This window comes from Dermacentor albipictus, chromosome 2 (assembly GCF_038994185.2).
Source record: "Dermacentor albipictus isolate Rhodes 1998 colony chromosome 2, USDA_Dalb.pri_finalv2, whole genome shotgun sequence".
NCBI classification, from domain to species: Eukaryota; Metazoa; Arthropoda; class Arachnida; order Ixodida; family Ixodidae; genus Dermacentor; species Dermacentor albipictus.
In genome coordinates this window covers 79,232,731-79,255,704 of record NC_091822.1, presented here as the reverse complement: position 1 = coordinate 79,255,704, position 22,974 = coordinate 79,232,731, and the positions used below count along the sequence as shown (strand labels likewise).

The window sequence follows — 22,974 nt, the reverse complement described above, 5'->3', positions numbered from 1 at the left end:
AAGCTATTGCGCATTGTGTGAATACACATTTTTAGAGCCTATTCAAGACACATTGGGGCAATAGTTGGTTTAACATGGGTGTAGGCTGGTTCATACAGTAGCTAACCATTCTTTGCTCTTGGTTGGTAACTTCGGGAAACATGCTTTAGGGTGACCATCAAATGTTTATCTAAGATATGCAGTGCATTGTCAATGGTTTAATGAAGTTGAGTCTGACGAAGTCTTGTCCGGTTAGGAAGAGTTAAGGGAAAAAACAGAACTGACACTGACAAAGGTGAAAAATTATCTAAAGCACGTGGGAGCTTTGCTAACAATGCTTTCGCCATGCGTGTCTCATGTGTAAAGGTTAGTGCTTTTCCATGCTCGTTAAAAAGATTTCAAATGTAATCTACTGTATTCTCATGTGTCATATTGGAGTTAGGTTGTAAAAGAATTAAGATATCGATGTATCTAAAAACACTTAGAACCATGGCCTTGTCAAATATGTAGTGATGTAATGTCACAAAGCACAGGAGCATTGTGATCATCACACCTCAATACCCCTACTGCAAAAGCTTAAATTCCAAATGCAAAGAAATTTCACTTTTGCTAAATTGGTAATAAATGAGTAGTAAATACTACTGTAGTGATCTTGGCAAAGCTGCGGGGCTGGTAACTGTCTAATTTTCGTTTTGGTATTCTTTTAATAGTGTATTAGCAGATGACGCATGAACCTGGTGGTTAGTGGCTATGACGAGAGTCCACATCACCCGCCGTGGTTGCTCAGTGGCTATGGTGTTAGGCTGCTGAGCACAAGGTCGCGGGATCGAATCCCGGCCACGGCGGCCGCATTTCGATGGGGGCGAAATGCGAAAACACCCGTGTACTTAATTTAGGTGCACGTTAAAGAACCCCTGGTGGTCGAAATTTCCGGAGTCCTCCACTACGGCGTGCCTCATAATCAGAAAGTGGTTTTGTCATGTAAATTCCGTAATTTTTTTTTTGCTTTGAGAGTCCACATCGCCTCCAGGTTTTTTATCACATTGCAGGCAGCTGCAGGTGGTCCCTTATCTCGTAGGCCGCACTAAGGAGCCCTGCAATCTGAGTCATGCTTCACTGCCAGTTACTGGTAATTGTGGCATTCATTTCAGTCTCGCTATCAAGAATGCTAGAAGGCTGTTTTGTATTTACACTGTTTGAATCATTTTTTACGCAGCCCTAACTTTTGTTGTAGTTGGGCTTTAAGGGCTTTAAAACAGCAAAAGCCAGCAGTGCACACACTTAAAAGCAGCTGAAGCAGCTGGAAGTACTGCCTCATGAGCACCAAGTGACGCACTCACTGCAGAAGGTTGCCTGCAAGCATGGGCTCTGAGTTGTGCTGTTTGATGTTGCGCTGCTAAGCCTGAGGGTGAATGATCAAATTGTAGGTGTGTCAACTGCATTTTGATAGGTGTTAAATGCATGTGTGCTGTGCATTCATTGTATGCACAGTAGAGTAACCAAGGGGGTCAAAATTAATCCAGATTCCCTCGTACTTCATGCCTCATAATCATATAGTGGTTTTGGCACATAAAACTACAGAATTTGGTTCAATTTATTAGTTGGTGCTCTTTGATTTTCCATTTCTCTAATTTTCTTGCTTAGAAAAGCTCTGTTCTTGCTACAAATGATCAATTTATTATTATGAAAGGCTAACCTTCAATCTAACTTAACTCATTATTTTCCTTTAGTGTCCCTTTACCGTGCATTAAAGCATGGAACACTAATACTTTTGCATTAATTTTTATTTGACTCGTGCTCAACAGCTAGATGGCATAGAAGCTGAACTACTACTGTGGGCTTCAAGTTGATAGGTTGCTATATAAAAGCTTGTCTTCTTTTAGAGATAAAAACACTTGAGCCTAGTTTTCTCTCTTTAGATAGACTACTGAGAAAGGCAAACATCGCTTGCATGATAGATAAGTGATTAGTTAATTGTGCTCAGTTTTTGCTCCCACCCCAAAAAAGGAAAGTGAACATAATTGTATATTTTAGTTGCAGAACTTGAAACTAGGAAGCGAAATGCACTTAACCATTTCCCTACTGAGGATGAGCAAGGCTTGTCATTTAAATTTGTGCCTGTACAACTAAAGCTGCACTGGGTCTATCAGAAGTAAAACCATAAAGTTCTGCTTTGCTGTTCATAGGGTTGGCTCCACTACGCACTTCTTTTTAATGCATGATGATACCACAGGGCAGTATGTTTCTATACTGGCAGCCAACTTTTCAAAATGATGTCATCATCTTGTAGAAGCTCTGATTGGGAACTCCCGGAGTCAACCTCACAAAACAAAAAATGCAAATCCCTAGCTACTCACGTCATGGCTTAGAAATAAAAATTAAATTCAAGGGTTTTGTATGCCATAACTACAATTTGATCTTAAGACATGCTGTAGTGTAGGACTTCAGATTAATTTTGACCATCTGGGGTTCCTTAACATGTACCCAATGCACGGTACACAGGTATTTTTGCATTTCGCCCCCATTAAAATGTGGCGGCGCTGTGGCTGGGGTTCAAGCCCTTGGGCTTAGTAGCGCCGCACCATAGCCACTATGCCCCCACAGCGGGTATGTTATGGCTGGTCACTTTCCAGTTCTCTATGTGCATTCTGCTAACTGCTAAAAGTCAAAAGCCAACAAGGAGACACTTTGTGTGCTAAAAACATCCCTCAGGTGATCGGAAGAGATGCTCTTGTAGGGAAATCAAGACATGGTGTAAATACTGCTGCATGGCACTGTGCAATATTCATTGCTTTGGTCTTCAGAACAGTCAAAGCCAAGTTACACGGGCATTCATCAGTTATAGTATTGCTGTTTTGGAGCAAAGAACACATCTTTTCAGCTAAACTATTTCCTTCGCTTCTAGTAACCCACCTGAGCCAGCAGAAGTGTGCTATATGCGACAAAGATAAAATATATAAAAGATACAAAGAACTTTTATGTCCCTGTTATATAGCTCACATTGTATTACCAGCATCGTTTGGGCTAATAACATTACAGTGGACAACATATATTATGGCAGAGCTTCTGCTTAAGCTACTAAGTCAGACATACTAGTAGACATATAGCGCGCAGAAATGGGCACAAAGAAACACATTGAAAGTGCTCGCACCAAGTACCACCCGATTTTATTCTTGGAGGGAGTGCAATTATAGCCACATTCACTCTTTTTGGGATAGTGATGAGTCTGACTGGTCCAGTGATTTCATTTTACCTACTCAGTGCCATGTACAAGCGGCAATGTTTTCATCAGCTTGGTGTGAGTGATGTCAATTTCTGAACAAAATGATATCTGAGGGTGCAGTGAGCAGAAATTGGGCAGAAGTTGGTTTCTATGGGTTTTAAACATGACCGTGCAAAGTGAGGTGGCTGCAGTGACAAAGGTTGCCTGTCCAGTGCAAGAATCCCATATCATATCAAAATGTCATGTATTTGTTCATCTGAAGTAAAGAATAGAAGCTGGAAAGCTAAAAACTCATGTTTGAAGCTTCAACTTAATACTAATGATTGGGAGCAATATTTGGGCCCCTAGCGACCTGTTTAGAAAAAAACACTTTTTTTGCTTACTACTCTGCAGTTTACTTATCGTGCCGCACCTGCAATAACATATAAGAAGCCAACAAACACTTGCACCAAGAACAACATAGGGGAGCTTACTTCAGGTTAAATGAAATAACGAAACAATAAATTAATAGAAATGAAAGTGGATGAAAAGACAACTTGCCGCAGGTGAGGAACGATTCCACAACCTTCGCATGTCGCGTGCGATTCTCTACCAATAGAGCTACTGTGGCGCCGTTTCCCGTCCACTTTCTTGGGTATTTATGTTTTCTTGTAGAACCCTGCGAGTGTTATCCAGCGCCACGACTCACAGACCATGGCGGTGGACGTGAAACACACTTTCTGCCGCAGACGTCACGAGAACGTGATCTTTTTTGGGTGAAGGCAACCGGTCAAGAAACCCACACATACTACTTGATGGCATCGATGTTGCCGGATTTGAGACCCTCGTTATGTAATAAATGAGGAGAAAGGGGGTTAACTGGGGGCTCAATCTTTATTAATCATATCATAAGAAGCCAACAAACACTGACACCAAGGACAACATATGGGGAATTACTTGAGCTTAATAAATGAAATAACGAAAGGCTAAATTAATGGAAATGAAAGTGGATGAAAAAACAACTTGCCGCAACTTATGGGATCGTTCCCTACCTGCGGCAACTTGTTTTTTCATCCACTTTCATTTCGATTGATTTATCGCATCGTTATTTCATTTATTAAGCTCAAGTAATTTCCCCTATGTTGTCCTTGGTGTCAGTGTTTGTTGGCTTATGATACGACTAAACAAAATTGGGCCCCGCAATTAACCCCCTTTCTTCTCATTTATTTCTTCTCTATTGGTAGAGAATCGCACGCGAAATGCAAAGGTTGTGGGATCGTTCCCCACGTACGGCAAGTTGTTTTTTGATCCACTTTCATTTCCATTAATTAATCATTTTGTTATTTCATTTATTAAGCTCAAGTAATTTCTCCTATGTTGTCCTTGGTGTTAGTGCTTGTTGCCTTTTTATGATATGACTAATAAAAATCGGGGCCCTCGGTTAACCCCCTATCTTCCTGGAAGAACATGTTTCATGGAGGATAAAAAAAAGTACGCTTGACTTTCTTCCAAAATATGTGCTTCATGTAGACTGTTTCTGCATCCTTGTCTGTTTGCAACCTAAAAACTTGAAAGTCAGCTAATAAAAGACAGCAGAAAGTTGTAAACAAACTGCGAATATTGCAGTAAGGAAACTCTTCACAAAGAATAGCTCATAAAAATAGTTTGGAAATTTCGCTGGTTTTCTGAAAATAAAATTGGCATGGAAAAGGTTAATCTTGTATGGGGCACTAAGAAAAGTAGCGAAACAAATTACCGTATTTATTCGAATCTAGGCCGATAGTTATTTTTTTTTCAAATAGTCATATTCCTAACTCTAGGGTCGGGTTAGATTCAAGGATTTAAAGAGAAAAAAAAAACACTTCAGTTTTTCATTGAAACTGCTAAATATGGTACACAGCTAGCGCCATCTAGAAAAGTCAGTATCGCAGCCGCTACTAGCCATGCCAGTAGCCAGCCGTACACAAGCGAGGTTGCCATTTTGACCTGTGTTGTGTCGGCTGTATCAGTGTGCGGCGTGGTGTTAGTGCTATGGCACCAAGCAGGTGACACTACAGTGCCGCTTTCAAGCGAAAAGTTGTGATAGCTGCAGAGGCATCGTCAAACCTTCAAGCCGAGCGGGACTTCGGCGTCGACGAGAAAAACGTCCGTCATTGGAGGGGACGACAGCAGCTCTTTGTGTGCGCCGGTACGAGGATGGCTTTTAGCGGACCAAAGAAAGGCCATTACCACGAAGTGGAGACAGTTTTGGCCAACTTTGTCTGGACGCAGAGGCAGCTGCCCTTCCAGTGACAACAGAAGTGCTCCATGCAAAAGCTAGGGAGCTTTCGAGGGAGCGAGGCCTAATGCCAAAGGATTTCAAAGCTAGCCGGAGCTAGCTTCAGAAATTCATGAAGCGCTTTGGCTTCAGCCTCCGACGTCGCACTTCAATCACCCAGAAGCTGCCAAGCGATTTCGAAGAAAAGCTGATAGCTTTCCAGTGCTACGTGCTGCGAAAGAGAGAAGTGGCAGGCCACAACCTTCGGCAAATCGGCAACGCCCACCAGGCGGCTGTGTATTTTGATATGCCAGTGGCATACACAGTGAATGAAAAGGGTGCCAAGGAGGTGAAGGTGTGCTCTGCGGGCTACGTCAAGCAGTGCGCAACTGTGATGCTGTGCTGCACAGCTGATGGACATAAACTCCCTCCTTATATGATATTTAAAAGGAAGACCATGCCTGCTCAAGAAACTTTCCCAAGAAATGTCATTGTGCAGGTAAATAAGAATGGATGACGGGTGCGATTGTGGAAGAGTGGGTTAAGATTGTGTGGCGATGGCGTCCAGGAGCCCTTTTGACAAAGAACTCGCTCCTTGTTGTCGACTCCTACCGTGGGCACTTGACCGACAATGTGAAGGCTGCACTCGCACAAGCGAACACGGACCTCGCTGTCATACGGGGCAGCATGATGGGCCAGTTGCAGCCACTTGATGTCTGCATCAACAAACGTTTCAAGGATCGTCTGCTGAAATATTACACGGACTGGTAGACTGACGAAGACCACATGCTAATGGAAACGGCCGCATCAAACGTGCATCGCTATCGCAGCTGGTGGGCTGGGTAGCTCAGCCTGGAATGACATCCCAGGCACATTGATCGTGCACGCCTTTAAAAAGTGCAGCATATCTAATGCACTGACGGTACCGAAGATAGTGCACTGTTTGAAGGTGACAGGGACAAGGGACACAGCGAAAAGTCTAGCAGTGACGACAACGTTCAATGAGCTCTGCACATTCAGATTCAATAAATGCTGTTTGCATTTTGTGAATGCTGTCCTCGCTTTTTTTGTTCAGCCTACATTCGAGGTAGTATATTTTTTTGTTGGCTTCGAACTTTAGGGTGTCGGCTAGAATTGGGGTCGGCCTAGATTCGAGTAAATATGGTAGTCACCTAACGCAATGTGTGTAATGAATCTAGGGTAAATGCTCTACAAAAAATTACATGTTTTTCATGAGAGAGAGAGAGTAAAACATCTTTATTAATAATATTTGAATGGCAAGAGCAGTGTGGGAGGACTGCTCTCGCCATTCAAATATTATTAATAAAGATGTTTTACTCTCTCTCTCTCTCGTCAAAAACATGTAATTTTTTATAAAGCATTTACCCTCGATTCATTACACATTGCGTTAGGTGACTACCGTATTTACTCGAATCTGACAAGAGATGGTGATTATTTTTTGACACATGTCGATCTTTGTTTGCTAATGTGGAAAACCTCAATCACATCCTTCTCAGCTCTGTCAGGGCTCTTTGCAACTAACCTTATGTGCTGGCTGGAAGATAGGGAAACACCCATGGCTCATATGTGTAGCCAGATGGCTACTGTAGTTATTCTTCATGCAAGTTCTGGGTTCACCAACTCCCTCATTGAAACACTGATAATGGTTATGGTTAGTAATACTCGTTTCCATCCAAGAGCAAAATCAGCTTGTAGTTGGTGCTGGTCCGGTTGATAGGTCTTTCTCCTTGTTTTTTCATGCTATCATACTTCTAAGAATAAATAATCTTGCATACTATTGCTGAAAGCTGGGAGAGTTGGTTATTGGCATTAGGAAACAGTTACTTGACTATAAGATGAAGCACATGAAATGCACAAGATGAGCATTGCACATGAACTTGTTTTAGTATATGAGTGCGATTATATGCATGCATGAAAGGCTCACATTTGCAGCAAGAGTTGACTATATGTGACATATAAGATACATCACTCATTCTATTTTGCGTGTACCATACATATTTTTCAAGTAATCAATTTTTCTATTCGAGATTTCAATAGAAGGTGTGCTGTTGCATTTATCGGTTTGTCTGGAAAGGCCCTTATATATCAGTGTACACTTTTAGCCTTATATCTTCTGAGTATTTTGTGCTGTTGTATTTTGCCATGTATTGACATCTTTTACAATGTCCTGCAAGTTTTCAGACCTTGCTAACCTGCGCAGAATGCTCAACCTGTCTTTGGGGCACCTTTGAGTGCATTTATTGCCTTCAGCGGAAAGTGTTACGTAGGATAAACCAGTATTTGTGTTAATGGCAGACTGCAGGAGCATCGTGCACAGATGTAGATGGTAACAGTATGTGGATATCTCGCAAAACATTGCAAAAGATGCCAAACTGTGCCACAATTTGACTGTACAATGCACTTTGCAAATATAAGGCAGGGAAGTGCAGATTTGCATACTAGGCCTTTTCCATCCAAGAAACCAATAACTGCATTAACAAACCTTCTACAGGGGTCTTGAATAAAGAAGTTGGTTACTTGAACAATATGATGTATGACATGGGTGCATCATGAATCACAGTTTATATGTCGTGTATTGTGAAATTTCCTGCAAATGTGTCGTTTTTATTTATGTAGTCATTGTTTAGTGAGGTCATTTCATTTCCCACATCCATTCTCTGCACATCATGTTGGTATTTTGTTTTGTCTTAGAACTGTAATTATGTTTCATAAAACCTTACGTTGCTAAAATTTGACTTTGGGGCAGTTTGGTCTTTTCATCCACGTTCTTGTTTTTGTCATTTCCCTTACCATGTAAGCATTTTTCTGGAACACTTGCAGTATTTCGTCATGCTCCTGCGTTTAGAAGCCAGATGTCTGTCTCTGAGTAGCCCAAACCACTTGAAGCATGCAAATCTGATGCATCCTCAATGGAACTCCATAGTGAACGTATTGCTAAAAGATTTTTCAGGGGATGAAGCACTTCTGTAACTGCCGAGTTTTGCAGCAATAAAGAAGCAGAATGCTTGCATCTGTGTAATCTGTATTTAACTTTCTTTGTATCATCTTTTATCTGACTGTCTGTCAGCATGGTAACATTGCATATTGTCTTCTTTCTTAGCATTCATAGGTTCCAAATTGCTCCCATGTTTTTGTCCTCACATTTTCTGCAATATCCTTCACCAGAAGGACAACTACCAGTTCACCTAATTTACCACTTTTACAGGCAACCAATTACCCATAATAGTAGTGTAATGCCCATTGCTTAAAAGCTCCTAAACAATTTTGCACATCTGAAAGTTTCTTGAATTCATGCACGCAGGTGCTGTTTGTAATATGGCTGAATGCTCAAGTGATTGGTTTTTCAGGCCAATGTGAAAGAAAAACCCCAGTATCTGTGTCGCTTTATGATGTTGACCTGTATTTATTACGTTGGTAAACTGTGTGCACTCTGAAGATATGCGCATTACTGCTGGTGTTTTGTATTATCTGTGTATAATAAGACAACACATTGTATTATCAAGAACACATTCATTTTATTAGTTTTTTAATGTGTTGTCATTTACTTTCATTGTTAGTACTGCTAGGCATCCTAATACCTAATTAAAGAGCTTCTGCAGATATAGAGTTGATTCAAAATTTTAGAAACTTTTAATCATGCAGCTATAGGTTCTTTTAATGATAAGCTCTTTCTTCAATACAAAATAGTGGTTCCTAAATTGGTTATTCGTACCTACAAACCACCCTAGCTGGATGAAAATACTTTTCAGAAACTGCTCGAAGGTCTATTATATTTAATCAAGTCAGATAAGAAAATACTCTTTGCAGATACATAACATTAATGGTCCATCTCAATTAATGAAACATTCTGGAAAGCCTTGTGGTCATTCATAGAAACACTTGTTTGTAGCTTTGTCAGTGCCGTAATGTTTCAGCCTTAGTCTACAAGATAACGATGCTCACACGATGTGAAATTTTCACAAAGTATTCTGTGTGTGCGTTCTGCAACATAAAAGGAAGAGGTCTGAACACTGGCCAAAATAGTTTAAAATAGTTATTTGCATTTTGGCTCCCCCTGGGAGTCTTGTTCACAAGGCTCCCGTGATGGAGCCAAAATGTAAATAACTATTTTAAGCCATATTGGTCGGTGTCTGGACCTCTTCCTTTTAGTATGCATCATCCCGACCAGACGGGCTTTTGTCATACTCTCGACTTCATCCAGTCTGCAACTGTACAATGCGTTCGTGTTGTCGACTTCTCTGCTCTTGTGTCTGCACACCTCACCTTTTTTTTGCATAATGAATCCTTAGCAACTAGATCAGCTTTCTGTCCTAAGGTACAATGGGCTGTAATTTTTCCTAAAATCTGAGGTGGCCAAGATACACTTGGCGTGATAGCATTGAATGGCCCAGCACTGTTGAATAATTCGTGATGCTGTGTTTAAATATTCATGTGGTGTCAGTTTGCAATACAATAGTACATAATCTATTTACTTTGGTTTCTCAGGATGCTCCCTATCATGCACTGCCATCTCAACAGTACCATGGCTTTTTGTGTGGATTCCTTCCATTTTGAATGCCACCACTGCTTGCACAGCATCACAGCCTGCCTGCCTTGATCTTGCGGAAGAAGAAAATACAAAATGCCTATTTTTTTAAATGCGTGCATGGCTCCACGCAAGACACCACCTGGCGTCGGGGTGTTAGGGCTTTTTGCAGAAAAAATGTTTGTAATAATGCCTTGTGTGTGCCCTAGTGGCTAAATGTTGGCCTCTTTGCCTGTGTAAAAAATTCATGCTTATGGATACTGTTAAGGGTTCCTGTATTATTGTTATTACTTACAGTTTCCTGTTCAGAATTCCTGTATTGGAAATTTTTGTTTCATTATAAAACTAAAAATTATAGTTGAATTGCTGCTTTGTGTGATATGCAATATTCAGCCGAAGGTGGTCAGCAGAGGTCGAACAAGTGTTATATCAGGTGGAGAAATTTTTTTGAGCAGGGGACTTCTTCGTTAGGGTAACAACTGTTTTCCTTGGCATTATTTATATAGTTCACTTTTCTCCACTTCATGGATATCCAGCAAAATGACTGAGTGCATAGGGAGGGTGAGGCAAGTTTAAATGCTCAACATGGGGATTTAGTTAGGATAGCAAGGTGTGTAGAAGTAGGGGAGTTTGGGAGGTTGCTGACACCGATTTCTATGAGTGATCTTGTTGTTTGTGTCAATGTCGGTTATATAATGCGAGGCGTCTTCTGAGGCAAGAAACTTTGAAAAAGCTCCTTATAGCTGTGGAAATTCAGTACGTGCCCCCTGGGGCTACCATGGGTGTGTCACTGTGGCCATTGGTTATCACTTGGGGCCACTGGGTAGATGCAGCTCTTCAACGAACTTTTTTGACACAAACTTGTGTATGTACACTGGGTGTGTGCCACTGCATGTGTGCCACTCTTTAATGGACCTCTTTGATGCTGACTTAGGTCATGGGGCATCACAACAAGAACCTACGTAGTGGCATCTGTGTATGCATGTAAATGAGCTGAAATTGTTTGCTTGGATTTTCTTTCCCTGACGACTAGTCCCCTTGTTGAATTTACTTCAGCCTGAGATATCACCTGTTTGACTACTGTTATCACATTATGCCCCATTTTGCTGTGAACTTGTCATGTTCTCTAGCTGGCAAGCTTGAATTTCAGGTACTGCACAGTGCTAAGGAAATTGACTCAGAGTGGGTGGTACTACCTCGGCTTTTCTTTGCAGCTGCGTGTTACATGAGAGAATAAGTTGTATGTAGATGTCTATTAGAAATAGCATAGGTATTCAAAAGTACTTTCATTATGTTCTAGGTCATTGGTGCTGTCTGGCCTCCTTTGCATCATTTTTTGTAGCATGCTTGTTTACGTGCAAAAACAAATGTGGCCTGTTCTAATGCCTGCAAGGACTGCCCAATAGCTCATGATGTTTTGAGCCACTCAATTTCAGTCTTGGCTGCACTTGTGGATTTTCAACATCACTGAAGCTTGCAATATGCTTGAATTTCCTGCCAAACTGGTTTGCTTGTTTGTATCCAATTTATTGAATTATTTCACTTTCATTATGCTAATAGTCATTGATTGTAATATTATGCTGGCACATTTGATTCTGGAACTGTAATAAATTTCCAGACATTTTATTGCTTTGTCATAATTTTTGCACCTCGTTAGACACAATCTACTAAACACACAAAAAACTCCCTTCAACCTCGTAAAATTCCCAAAAGGTGCATAATAAACTCCCGACCTACCTGTAAAAGCTCTAATAAAGAGCTAAAATGCACTCCCAAAACATCTGTTTAAAACTCCCTTAATAAAACAGCTCCCTAAAGCTGTAAAAATTAACTCCCAAACATTCTCTTATATATTCCCATAAAAAGCAAAAATTCAACTCTCAAAATTAACCATAATTGCTCCCTTAAGCAAAGCTCCCAAAATATGGGAACCGTTGCTCCCATGTTTGCACCTAAGCACTCCTACAAGGAGGCAAAATAATTTCCCAAAGGTCTCCTTCAACACTCCCTTAAGAAGCCAAACGTTTCCGAAAACGTACGTAAGGACTCCCATCGTTTCTCCTATAAATTCCCATAAGCAGCAAAATCAAATACCCATGTCAACTTGTAAAAGCTCCCAAAGCTCCTCATAAAAAGTTCCATAGTGCTGGTGTCCAAAAGAGGAATGAAAAACTCCCAACGTTCCCCATAAAGACTCCTGCAACCGCTCAGGGGTTGGTGTTTAAAGGAGAATTCAAAAACTCCCATAATTCCCCATAAAACCACCAAACACAAGGAGGTGAAAAAAAACTCCGTTCGAAGGGAGGATCTTGTCCTCCCTTAAGGGCTTGAGTTATGCAACGAGGCCAAAACTCCCTAAAAAGGTCAAACCTGTTTACAGTGTGCTTTCGGAAAACGATTGTGTGCATGGCAGTTGGCAGAACGCGTCAAGGAATACAAATTATTGGACATGACAAGGGAGCCTCAATGAAAACGCAACTAGTTTGACTGCGTTGCATGCAAGCTTTAATTCTATTCTCATGAACAAAGCCTAAAATAATTGTCAGGGGCGATGTTTCTGGGCGTTAAAGGCGTTCACCATAACATAACTATACAGCCATCCTTGCCGCCCTGGGCGATGTCGGCATAGATGACCTTCGCTTTCGATGGATATGCAGCTACTTGAAGGACGGGTCGTTCTTTCAGCTAACAGAGGACGGGGCGGCATCACAACATAATACCTACCATGGTGTGCCACAAAGCGTAGCCTTGGGCCCCACGCTATTTAACTTCGTGCTCATCGACGTGGTTGATTCGCTTCGGCAATCCCCTCATGAGTAGAACTATACAGACGATGTATGCATTTTCGCGTGAGGCGTTGGGCAACCTCAGGTGCCCTTCCCTATTGGAAAATCCTATTTAAATTCAAACTGGGTTATACAGGTTTAAACTGGTTCTAACAGGGACCTGTTCAGCAACAAACAGGTATAAACAGGACCAGTTTACACATGAACAGGTTTGAACGGGGTCCCGTTTGGCATGCAAACAGGTATAAACTGGACCAGTTTACACATGAACAGGTTTGAACGGGGTCCCGTTTGGCATGCAAACAGGTATAAACTGGACCAGTTTACACACGAACAGGTCTGAACGGGGTCCCGTTTGGCACGCAAAGAGGTATAAACAGGACCAGTTCACACACGAACAGGTCTGAACGGGGTCCCGTTTGGCATGCAAGCAGGTATAGGCATGACCAGTTCACGCAGAAATGGGTCTTAACAGGGGCCCTGTTTGCAACTAAACTAGCTTATACTGGACGCAGTGGCACCATATAGGGTCGCCTGTTTGTCACAAAAGCTGGTTTAATCTGAAGGTTTCTGGCAACTATACTGGATGGCATCATGCATACCAGTTTAATGCTTGAATATAACTGGGGAGGAGCTTTTTTATTGTTCGACATCCTGACAATTTAACCCCTAGTGCTAAATTGGGCCATTATCAAGCTCTGCAGTAATTGCGTGAACACCTCGGAACATTCACAGACCAAACTGCGATATGCTAGCTGCGAATTTCAAACCGATTCCCGGTCCTGCCCAGTTGAAAAAGACAACAGGAATTCCTGCTGCAAATACAGAAATTTCTGTTGTACGACAGAAGTTCCTAACGTTTCTGTAGCTGCGACAGACATTTCTGACGTTACGACAGCAATTCTGACGTCGCAACAGAAACATTCGGTCGCGACGGCCAAGAGTTCTGAAGTCGCAACAGAAGCATTTTCCGTCGCGGCCCTTTAAAATGTCAGCTTCGCATCGGTGGTGTACACTGTACTTTTCTCTTGCGCGGTATTCAATCGTGCTTCTCTGAAGCCGGCAATACTGATAGCACCGACACCGGTATTAAAGTCGACGTGGCCAATTGTTATAATTGTGCCGTGACGACGCGGCACCAGCAACGCGCTACCGGCCTCCGCAAAATCGGGCGCTGATCAAAATCATACCATCTGCGGGAATGGCTGCGTATCCGCTTTGTTTTATTTGGTAAGATGGGGCACACAGTCCTGTGGACTTACATTTGCGGTTACACTGACACATTAGTTAATTTCCCAGAAATATTGCACAAGCTTATGCGAAGCGGAAAAGAAGTTTTGGATTGTTCCACAAAGTTGCGTGAAAAGCTTTCTCGCTCGGGTCTCATTAATCTGGTACAGCGCTGCCGTGAGAAGCCAGTATACTGTCCGGATCAAGACTCACCCACGAGTGTTTATGTAGCTATTTTGCATTGAACGGACGAATTATATGCGAGCTCAAAACTGTAAAGAGCAAGAGACAACTGTCGAAATTAGCAGTAACAACCTGCAGTGTCCCCGGTCACCGTTGTCTATTTCTGAATTTCTTATTAAATATGGATCTCGGTACAGCAAAATTGATGTTCTAGCATTCCACGATGTACCTGTCGATGGTAACAACACTTTCGCGCATATAGAGATGCGGCAGTTGACGCGGTGAAGTGAAAGCGCATCTTGGCTTTTAAAATGTAAATGTAAACAGCAACTCAGAAAAAGATTTATATTGCTGGCCTAGTCGAGGTGCGGACGTGTTCGGCGTGGTGCGGTGGTAAGATGCTTGTCTCGGAATCGTGAGGTCCGCAGTTGAAATCCCGTGCGAAAGCTTTTTTTTTTTACTTTCATTTTTTTGTATTAATAATTTTTCTTCTCCTTAAAGAGGTGTCTGTCAATTTTTAATCAAATATATTGATCAGAAGCTACAGAATTTTCGACTACAAGACGTCACACAACAGAGAACAGAACGACAGTCACAACGTCCCAAAATACGACAGACTGAAAATTTCCTGTTGTGTTATTCAAGTGGGTGAGACGTCTATAAGGCGTATGCGCACATTGCCGTCCTCTTCATTAAAAGCAACGTTGCTGAAACACGTCGTACAAGACGCTGTACGACTCGAATAACATCGAAATACAACGCCGTCACCATCCATGAGATCACCGAAAGCACTTTCGGTGGCTGCCTACAGATGGCAGCACAGGTAGCGCCGGTAAAGTTACAGGTGATATTATTTTGCCGTCTTCTGCCTTAGCTACATGTGAGTGCGCGCTGCATTGACGCCGTCCGATGCAGCTGTTTAATCGTATGTACGCTGTGCCGAGAGTAATTGTGGTGCATTTTGTATTCATTGAGAATCACAAAACCCCTGGGACCGCGTAATGTAGCCCGCAGTATCCTTCGTGTGGTGCGCCGATGTCGAACGTATGAGCCTTCGCCACTTTCTTTGTTCCGGGCTCACGAAAAGGATCTCCTCCTCTGGCACTCTCGCATCGTGTCACACTGTACGGAAGAATTTGGTGAAAATTGTGCTCTTACGTCCTGTAGTTGATCCGCAATTCAACAGTGTGTGCGCCGGAAGGACCGTTGGTGCAGTCGATGCCGCGGCACCTGTGACGCTAAAAGGAGCGTTTTCCGAGTACGCCTTGAAAGGTAAGTGCGGCGCTTGCGCGCATTCTTCCTGTCTATGGTTCGTGAAGTGTGCGTTCTTGTACGTATCGCAAGATCCGTACAACAACCGAATCCGAATGAGTAAAGCAGCAAGAATTATAAATGCGCTTTTCAAATGGTTGTTCTTCATGTCGCAGTGCACATTTAGCAAAAAGTTCCATGGAAATTGCCCTAAAACGTATTCATGTTACCAACAGCTCTATCTGTGGTTTATTTACTTTCACCTATGAAGCACGCTAGCGCGGGTGGTTCTTTTATCTAAATGGGCACAAAAATTCAAGCAAAGAAAGTTACTGCTTGTGTACATAATTTTTCATTGAGAAATGGTATAGGCATTTCCAGAAGTAGTACGTCGATGTGTCGTCTTCACAGCTAACAGCTGCGCGAGATAGCACCCGATTTCTTCGTCGACGCATGGCCAGATTTTCAGCTTGTATGGAAATTCGTCTGTTTATAGAGTGTCGTCAGATGACATGTATTAGTGTCCTGTGTGTTTTCGTGTACTTGTAAAGGGTTCCGATCTTGCAGAGAAGCCGAAATTACAAAAGCAATGTTTCTTTTTAATCGAAAAATCTTTCTCTTTTCTGTATTGTCTCTCCAGAAAAAGAGGTGGTCTGTTGAAATTTTGAGCGCATCGTCCTTTGGGAGCAGTGCTTTGTTGCTCCGCATAAACAAATTAGGTTTTGGAACGCTTTTCATGTCCTAAGGAATTTTTTGATAGTACAATTCACATTTCACGTTATACAGCTGTACGTTTGTGTGAACCTTTTCATAGTAGATTCATGTTTGCTACAGTTCGATTTACGTGTTATTTAACCGCCTGTGATGTTACGGTCAGATATTTGCACAACCAGTTGCAGCTTCATGTAACTGATTGTATGAGACTTTTTTCAAAATATGACGTGATCTTTTTATATCACAAGTTTGCAGTTTCAGCAGAGATTACAATAAATTAAGCATTTATTATTGTTTAGGGATGGCAAGATTTTGTGAACCAGAGGCACCTCCAGATATGCACCTGCGGCACTTCTGCAGCCTCAACAGCACGGCAAAGTACCTGATGTGCATACTGTGACAAGGTGTGTGCAAAGCAGTTGCTGCCACGTACACGAGCTGCAGATTTTGTTGGTATCATCCATGTTTGGAAACTCTCCTGAATTTTCCGTGGGTTTACAAATGTGGGCTCATTTTACAATTTTATGGATGTCACTTTAGAAAGACAATGAAGTTGTGTTGGTTAAGATATTTTAAAGCTGTTGAGAGATTAAGGGCATGACATTGTTAAAATGCACGTAAAAATTAATTGTAATGGTACTTGTAATGGTTTATTATTAGCGATGCAATATCTCTAACGAGAACATCAGAGGGGCACTTGCTTTAGGGAAGTTTGGTCAGATAAATTCATGAAGCAGCGTAAAGCGGCAGCAGCATACACGCTGTAAAAGCTCTGTAATCTAAAGAAAAAACAAAGTTGTCAGTTACTGGTTTCAAGTTCACTGCTGCTTTTTGTGCTGCACGACAAGGTAAATAATGGTTGATAATGTGTGTGTGACGTAATAGTTCTGCGCAAACACACGAGGTGGAGAGAAGTTTTTATTAAAGTGAAAATCAGACATCGTAGCATTTGCTACAAAGGAAACCCGTATGTGTTCCTCAAAAGGAAAGCTGCACAGTTGAAGAAAAATTCGTCCTGGTCCGGGACTCGAACCCGGGACTACCACCTTTCCGAGGCAGCCACTGTACCATCTGAGATAACCAGGTGGCTAGCACATGGCAGGGCGAAGTCGAATTAGTTGACAACACGAAGCAAAGGCAAGGGTTTGACGTAATATTTTTTCCCCTTTATTAATTACCTCTCTACACCTTGCGCGTTTCCGCAGAACTATTACGTCACACCCTTGCCTTTGCTTCATGTTGTCGACAAATTCGAATTCGCCCGGCCATCTGCTAGCCGCCTGGTTATCTTAGATTGTAAAGCGGCTGTCCCGGAAAGACGTAGGTCCCGGGTTTGAGTCCCGGACCTGGACGGTTTCTTTTTTTCAACTATGAGGCTTTCCTTTCGAGGAATCCGTACGGGTTTCTTTTGTAGCAATTGCTACGAGTGGGTGGATGTGCGATTTTCCCTTTATTAATAATGTGTGTGTGTATGCAACAATGGGGGTGCTGAGAGCAAGCTTTAAAATAATGTGTGTTATGTCCCCAACAAAGAATTTAGTGTCTGCAGCATTTTTACAAAATATTATGTTCACAGGTTGGCAGGTATGACATAATGTACAACAATAATGTACAACACTTTTGCTGTAGATGTCATATTCATAACGTCCCTTTTCTGTCTACTTGAATCGTATATTTAGAATTTGGCCCACCTTCAGTTTGATCAAGGTTCATAGGTAGCTCCCTCTGAAATAAATATAATTAGGAGCTATTGTAGATAAGCATGATATACCTACTCACTGTATTGTGACATATATTTTTAGGGACTGTGTTGTGAGGCATGCATATCCTTTTACCTGTATGTCTTGCAGCAGGTTGCCCGACAATAGCATAAATGCTCTGCCCACCTTTATTATTATGCTTTCATGTAGACATCTAACATCTGTGCCCACATAGACTCCATGTTCTTAATTACATTTTTCTAAGTATTCACTGTTGTGCATTACATTATTGTGTTACATTACTGTGCATTACATATTTTCTTTGTTTTATTTTGGAGGGGCTATTCATTTCTATAATAGTACAGAGAATAGGACTTCAAAACAAAAAACCACGAAAGGTGGCTCAAAAGTGTATGATGCTTGGAATTCTACATTCCATCCCCTAAAGCGCTACCAGTAGTAAAACATTCCTAATTGTCTTTTTTATAAGCTAGCTGCCAGATACATAGTCCCATTATGAGAGTATGTTATTTTTTTTCTTTGGTCTGACTTGTTTTGTTGAATGTTCTCCTTGTTAGTTCAGAATTTGTTTTCTTGCCACCTCATGCAATACTCCAACTGGAGACTATGAGCTATGTGTACAATAAGTAAGTAAATTCCTAAAGCATGCAACAAACCATGCAGCATAGCATTTAAATGTTGCCAGTTTATAATGCTTCTCGAGTGCAGCGCAGCATGGAGCTTGAGGCTGATCTCTTCAGATATAAAAAAAAATGCAGGTTATGAAAATATGGTCCTACAAACTGCTGGTTACGCATGTCAGTCAGCCTGTTGCAGTGGTCACAAGTGAGAATGTAACCAAAAGCTGGGCGTGCTCGGCCATTTTGCATATGGCACAGGATAAAGCTTCGCCTCTGCTATTGCTTCTCTTATAATAATGGCCTCCGAGTATACATGCCGAGTTATGCTTCTGGGGACACTTATTAGTTAACCTTATCAGGTAATACCATTAGCCTTATGGGTGCTATAATGTTGCAGTGCCTGCAGGATGGCCAGCATTACAATACACATTAAAATTATTGTACAAGTCATGCAATGGTATCGAGATTGGCCCACCAAGTGACACCCTTTACTTACAGTATACCTGGGATCAGCCCAGCTCACTCAGTCAGGGAGACATCCATGCATAAGGGGAGGGGTGTAGCAAATAGAGGGCGCTCGATTAATCTTTCTCACATAGATAGCTCATACATATAATGTTTCTTAAATTGGATGCTTTGTTGCTCAAAATGAAGTTACTTATGTGCATAATGTCAGCAATGCGATCCTATTTATGCCTACCGAAAGTTGCTTTGTTCACTGCCACTTTTTATATTGTTTCGCTTGTTATTCTAAGCTCACTTGTTTTATAGCTGCTATAGGCGTGGCTGGACCTGGAGAAGAAGTGTAAGCAGACCATGCTATGTTGCTGATCTCCACATCCAAGTTGGTCCCGTGACAGTTGGGCGCCATTGTGCCTTGCTTCATTGACAAGGTGATATAATATGGTGAGCTTGTACTTCAATATCGGTATTGAAAATTATGTTAAGGAAAAAGACAAGGATTGGTCTTTATGATAGATACACTCATGTTCTTTCTTTAAGGTGTTTTTTTGACACTGTTCTGCATGGACATATTTTTAGAGAATTATAACAGTCCTTTATTGTAAAGTGCCACGGCGCTAGTTTATGCGTTAAACTAGCACTCTTTCACCAAAAAAAAGCCGTATTTAGCACACAATTCACAAGGAAAGAAAGGAGGCAACAGGACAGAGTGCTACTAACAGTTCAGTATTATAGCTCGCACAGTAATATTGTGCAAAAGGTGAAAGGGGGAGAATAGATCTGAATACATATTGTTCGCACAGAAACGAAAAGGATGCATCACATGGTGAGTGTGACATTTGTTTTACAATGATAAGAAGCAGTCTCACTGTCTAGTAATTCTCTGCATGGGGAGCTAGTGCTAGGTTCCTCGTCATACACATAAGAAAAGTTTCAGATATCTCTCCAGCGCTTTTGTCTTTTTATTTTGTCACGATCAAGCAGCTTTTAAACATAGGTGCATGTGCACCGAGAGTAGTGCACTACCACTGCTAACTGACCCACACATCAAGTTTGCTTGGTCACGCTGCCAGTCATTTATACATTTGCCGGTTTATCCGATGTAGCCTCTACTGCACGAAATAGTATGTGATAGACACTGCACCTGTGTACTGTACGTGCTTTCTTACATTATTTTTTTCAGAGATAGTGATGCAGGCCTTTTCATTATTTACATGCCTACACAACAAACGAAGCATTATCTGTGCTTAGAAAGAATTGTAGGAAAATCCAGCATGAGGCAACTGTTCTCAGCACGAAACAAACTTGATTCGTTGGTTTTCGTTCATTATTGCGATCACACTAAGGCAGACAAGCTTGTAGGCTGTGCTTCTGCAATTTGTACAGCACACTGACAGCACTGGTGTGGGCCTCATCTGTGGGCTGACTGATGGCACCTTCTACGGCGCAGACCACTTGTGTTGGGCGAGGCACCAATGTTGATGTTTGTTCCCTTGTGCAAAACAGCAGTCCTAGGTTTAGAGTAGTTGTAGGAAGACAAGGTAAACATAACTTCCATGGCTTGAGTGGGCTCATTTCTCTTGGGGCATCTAGCTTTTTTTCTTGCAACTGTGCAGAGGTGCTTCCCTAGAGTCAGCGGGAAAATGGCATAGAGTTGTGCATTCAGGAACTCCTTAACAATGATCTGCCGTAGTTAGGGCCTTGCGAAAATGCACTGTCTGCCAAGTGGTAGAAGGTGCATTATTCAGCCACAGATTTCCTGTTGGCATGATTGCACTCGTGCTGTCAGTAATTTCTTGGCTTGCCGAATTATCTTGAGGCCCCACGCTGATGATGCTACCGATGTCTTCATGTGCAGATTTTCAGGATGAGGTTTTTTGCTTTGCAAATGTTGTTGAAAGGTAGGTGGCGCTTACAGGTAGCTATTCTAAATATTAGTGAAATGAATTGGCCCATCTTGCTTCGTCAAACATCGTCACGCCGACATCAGTTGCACAAACAAAAAACCTGGCCTACTTGCAGCGTCGTGCACGAAGAAACAAACAAATCAGCTGCTGGATTGTCTTGGCATCGCATACTAAGCTGAGACCGGAACTGCTGTAGCTACAAACCAGGCAGAAACGATGATGATGCGCAGGGATTTGTAGTAGCGCCACTTCGTGGGGCACCAAGGAGGCTTCGTTCAAAACAAAAATGGCGTTCAGCAAGTAGAACCATGCCACGGTGAGAGTCGGTGCATGGTGCTCTCGATCAAGTTGGCTCAAGGAGTGTCCGAAACATCAGACGAGAGGTTGCAAGGCGTCCTAATTTTCGGAAGTTGTTATATATTATGGTCCATGGGGAGAATGGCGGTGCCGTGAAGCAGACCGAGTAATCATGTCCGGAAAATCAGTCGGCGACTGTACCTATACCTATGTGTCTATGTATACCTAGGTGCAACAGTGTTTGCTATGATCTGTGCCAGAATTGCTGTTGCCCGTAGATGCCCAACATGTCGGGTGTCAAATTGTAAAATAGCTTGCAAAAGTGATCTACGGAAAAATACCGCTTCTGCTATATTTCGCTTTTGCAAGATATTTAGCGGCTGCTGGCACCTACCTTAAAAGGCTTTATATGGTCTTCGCATGGCCAGGGCCTTCTACTTTTGTGAGTTTACTTATCTCGAAATTTACCCCGGTTTTTATAACTTCAAGTTGGCGGGATCCCTAGTCTCCTTTAACATGTACCCAATAGACCTTACATAGGGGTTTTGGCATTTCTCTGCCATCTAAATGCAGCCATTGTGGCTGGGATTCAATCCCATGCCCTCTGCCTGAGCAGCGCAATGTCAAAGCCAGTACACTACGGTATTTTGCTGGCAGACGGGTTTAGTTTCTGAATAATTTATTATCTCAACCTGTCGGTGTTGTTTTTAAAGGTATTTCATGTTTGTATTCTGTTGCTTCAATACTAGTAATTATTGTTAATCAAACGATGTGTCCATCTTTTTCCTATAAGACTTGCTTCAATCTCCTGCTAATTATGACAGCTTATTCTCCCACAGTAATCCATGTTCCCTTGAAACATAGGCAGTGCATGAAACCACATATTTTTCAATAAGATGTATTCGTTATCTTCTATGACCGGAATGCTGAACCTTTCTTATTTGTGAGAACATAGGCAAATTTGCCTATGTGCTAACCTGTTGCATGAGTCAAGATAAATTATTGGCTTTACTTTTTCAGGTGCCCTGCTCGCTCGCACCCAAGCAACCCACTCCAGCGGTCTTCTCTCAGCAGACTGGATGCATCGAAATACCGTTAGAAGGTCCAATAAACAGTGCTTGAGACATTTATGACATGCTTTTATTTAGGCCGGAGGACTTCAGGCTTAATGAAAGCTCAAGTGGGTGTACAGAAATACCTACGTAAAGTATACTTGTCTTTTTCACTTACAAGTACATGCCAATACTTTGCCTGACATTTTTCACCCCAAAATTACACTTTACTGTGGATTTGTGTACAAACCATTACAGCAAGAAGCACTGCATTAAGAAGAGTACAAGTAATCGAACATATACTAAACTAGCAAGAATTACATTTGCATACTTGTAGTATAAATATGAAAAGGAGGTACAATCTTCTTCAGCGTGCATTTTCTTGTAGGTCATACATAGAGAACGTACTCGTGGGTCATACAAAACTTGTTCATAATGTATCACATCAGTGTTGGTAGTGCTAATCAATTTATGCCGAAAATTGTGTTCATCTTCGTATCAAGCACCAGGCAAACCTACATATGAAAGTGGCTTCTTGTTGCGAACCTAATGCAGATCTACTTCTCTTCAATGCTGATCGCAAATACAGTGCACAAAATATGTGTAAAGAGTAAATTATATTAAGCAACATCAATCCATTCTGAAAGGACCTGGTATGAATGTAGCAAAAAATAGGTCTGAACAGGGGCAAACAGGTCTGGGTTAGATAGGACGGGATTAAACGGGTCAGGATTAAACAGGATTTAAACGGGTCAGGATTAAACAGG

General features: G+C 41.8%; 2 long non-coding RNA genes across 2 annotated transcripts in view; both read left to right on the top strand.

The window, feature by feature from the left end:
- LOC139055451 (uncharacterized) overlaps positions 1-10,129 on the top strand; it is a 29,716-nt gene extending 19,587 nt beyond the window's left edge. Inside the window, exon 3 of the long non-coding RNA XR_011511769.1 lies at positions 9,945-10,129. This is a non-coding gene — a long non-coding RNA (uncharacterized lncRNA). The remainder of the gene's footprint in view (positions 1-9,944) is intronic.
- A 4,914-nt stretch (positions 10,130-15,043) lies between these two features.
- Positions 15,044-22,467, top strand: LOC139055450 (uncharacterized). The gene is made up of 4 exons (XR_011511768.1): positions 15,044-15,455; positions 16,448-16,552; positions 19,261-19,395; positions 22,176-22,467. It is a non-coding gene; the product is annotated as an uncharacterized lncRNA (long non-coding RNA).
- The last annotated feature ends 507 nt before the right edge of the window (positions 22,468-22,974 follow it).